The 3,282-nt window shown below is 24.4% G+C and overlaps 1 protein-coding gene across 1 annotated transcript in view; it reads left to right on the top strand.

Annotated features, from left to right (window-relative positions):
* Positions 1 to 206: 206 nt before the first annotated feature.
* Positions 207 to 3,282, top strand: part of LOC117173084 (peroxidase-like) — a 109,391-nt gene continuing 106,315 nt past the window's right edge. Inside the window, exon 1 of the mRNA XM_033361466.1 lies at positions 207 to 389. The gene's annotated coding sequence lies outside the window, so the exon portion shown is untranslated. The remainder of the gene's footprint in view (positions 390 to 3,282) is intronic.

The raw sequence follows: 3,282 nt of genomic DNA, 5'->3' as shown, positions 1-3,282 counted from the left end.
GAGATAGAGACTCGTTTTCTGCAGATAAGTAACGCGTAAATATATGAACTAATGATTCAAATGACCCGCAGTGACCCGATTAGTGGTAGGGGTAAGCTATTCACATTTGAGACTAACTGATAAATTATATCATGTGCACATAGGATGAACAGTGACCACGCATAGCATACTTTGAAACGGGCATGCCACGGGAAGATAGAGTGCGGGGTAAACACCGGTGTCGAGCCCCCGGAACCGACTTATATAAACTCATCCTACTTCTTCACATCCAACAGTGTTCGGAAGCAATTCGTGCATTCTAATTCTATAGATTCTACATTACACAATTTTAACAAAAATACGAAAAAAAGGAAGCTGCGGGTTTTTTGCTAATCCGGAATTACCGACATGTGAGTAGTCACGCTTCTGGTTTCTTGTAGCATTTTTCACTTCCTTCGGAAGATAGTGATAGATAAGTTAGATAGTAGATAAAAGCAGAGAATAATTTTTGTAGAAATTAATTATGTAAGTTGTTGGCGTAAGTGTCAGGTGAATTGTAACTAATTAAAACTAGCACAATTTAAAAAAATTTATTTTCAACAAAATAGTTAAATTTAGAGATTAAAAAATTAATTTCTAACTCGAAACAAATAAAAAAAGAATTTTCAAGAAAGCAATTCAGTTTCAAACGAAAAAGATCATTTTTTGTTTAAAGTTAAAAGTGCTTTCTTGAACATTTTTTTTCTTTAGTTTAAAACAACAAATATTTTATTTTTTTACTGTAAATTCAACTATTCGCTTAAAAAAACTTTCTTTTTCTTACAAATTAATTTTGTTATTGTTGAACATTTAAAATTTTACTTTAAAATTGATTTCTTTTGCTGAAAGTTAAACTGCTTTGATGATAACTGTTGTATTTTAAAATATTTTTTTGACTGCAAATTTAACTATTTGTTTAAAAATAAAGTTTTTTCATAAAAATTCAGCTGTTTTGTGAAAAATTCGTCTAGTTGGGTTAAAAATTCAACCGTTCTCTAGAAAACTTAACTACTTGGTTAAAAATTAATCTGTTTCAGTATTTTTTTGAAAATTGGCCTTTTTTGGTAAATATAAATTATATTTAAAATTAATACCTTTTTTGTTTATTTTAGGACAAAAAATAATTTTTTTACTGCGAATTTACTAATTCGGTTAAAAATTAATCTATTTCAGCATTTTCTTGAAAATTCACCTTTCTTAGCTGAATTAAAATATTGCTGATTCGATATTAAAATATTTTTTGATTATAAATTCAACTTCTTTCTTAAAAATTAATATTTTTGTTGAAGATTTATAATTTTACTTTAAAATTTATATCTTTGGTTGAAAGTTGAACTGCTTTGATGATAATTCTTGTTTTTTAAAATACTTTTTTGACTGCAAATTTAACTATTTGTTTAAAAATAAAGTTTGTTTGTTAAAAATTCGCCTAGTTGGGTTAAAAATTCAACCGTTCTCTAGAAAACTTAACTAGTTGGTTAAAAATTAATCTGTTTTAGTATTTTGTTGAAAAATTGACCTTTTTCGGTAAAATTAAATTATATTTTTTTTAAAAGTAATACCTTGTTTGTTGAAATTTGATCTATTACATTTTTTTAAAATTGAACTTTCTTGTCTAAAGTTGAAGTGCTTTTTTGAAAATTGCTTTTTGTTTATTTTGAGACAAAAAATAATTTGTTTTACTGCAAATTTACCTATTCGGTCGAAAATAAACTTTTTTTGTTGAAAAATGAACTGTTTTGTAAAAAAATCATCTTAATGGCTTAAAAATTGTTAGGATTTACTAGAAAATTCAACTATTTGTTTGAAAGAAAATCTGTTTTAGAATTTTGTTAAAAAATTCGCCATTTTAGTTAAATAATTGTTTATTTAAAAATAAAATATTTTTTGTTCAAATATGATTTATTACTTTTTTTGTTTAAAGTTGAACTACTTTCTTGAAAATTATTTAGTTTAAAATTTGTTTTGAGTTAAAAATTAATTTTTCAATCTGTAAATTTAACTATTTTGTAAACAATTAATTTTTTTGTTAAAAACTCTGCTGTTTTGTCATAAATTCGCCTTGCTGGCTTAAAAATGCAACCTTTCGCTAGAAAATTTAACTGTTTATTTAGAAATTTCAATTTTCAACAAAAAATGTAAAAGATCACATTTCAACAAAAAATGTAATAGATCATATTTGAAAAAAACAATACGAACGAACGGTTGAATTTTGAAGCCAGCAAGACGAATTTTTATAAAATAGTTGAATTTTCAAAAAAAAACTTTATTTTCAAAAAAATAGTTAAATTTGCAGTTAAAAATTAATTTTTAAATGAAAAATGACAATTTTTATCAAAGCAGTTTAACTTTTAACAAAGGAAATCAATTTTAAAGTAAAATTATAAATCTTCAACCACAACAAAATTAATTTGAAAGAAAGCAGTTCCATTTTGAACCAAAAAATATTTCAATTTGGAATCAAGAATATTTTAATTCAGCTAAGAGAGGTGAATTTTCAAAAGAATAGAAAAGCGGATTAAGTTTTCACCAAACAGTTAAATTTCCCAGTGAACGGTTTCAATTTTTAAGCCATTAAGACGATTAAAAAAAATAGTTAATTTTTTAACAAAAAAGTTTATTTTCAACCGAATAGTTAAATAAATAAATAAAAGTCTTATTTAGACTTTGAAAATTAGGTTAAATAAAGTTGAATATGAAAGAAAACAAGTGTGCTACTACATCCTTCTATACAAATTCATGCTGAAGGCGTTTAAATTTATTGTTCATGGAACAAACAATTTTAAATTATTGTTCTTCGACGCTAAAAATACCGCGACATTGGGAAAATAAATATAATTTTTGAAGTGTCCTTGAGTTAATAATCTCTGAGAGATTGTATTGACCATCAATGATAAATTTCGAAAAAAATGCTGAAGTTCGTTGTTGGCTTTCAGACACAGAAAAAAAATAGTTTTAATTTTGTTTTAGTTCACTTTTTATCAAGTTTATTTTGAACTTCATTTGAGTTGGCTATTAAAAATAAAATTCTATTGGTTAAAAAAAAAATGCTTTTATTATGGAAAATAGTATACAATGGCGTAAACTAAGGAATAAATTATCTAAAATCTTTCTCATAATAAACACATTAAAATGAAACTAACTTTAAGAATCTCAAAGAAAGAGTGTAATTTGATAATTAAAAAAATTCTAATATAAAAAAATTGTGCAAAAGGTGATAAATTTATTTGTTAATCGAAATTCAGAATATTATTTTTTAACATA

This window comes from Belonocnema kinseyi, chromosome 5 (assembly GCF_010883055.1).
Source record: "Belonocnema kinseyi isolate 2016_QV_RU_SX_M_011 chromosome 5, B_treatae_v1, whole genome shotgun sequence".
Lineage (NCBI taxonomy): Eukaryota > Metazoa > Arthropoda > Insecta > Hymenoptera > Cynipidae > Belonocnema > Belonocnema kinseyi.
The sequence above is the reverse complement of the archived record's forward strand: the minus strand, read 5'-3'. Positions and strand labels throughout refer to the sequence as shown.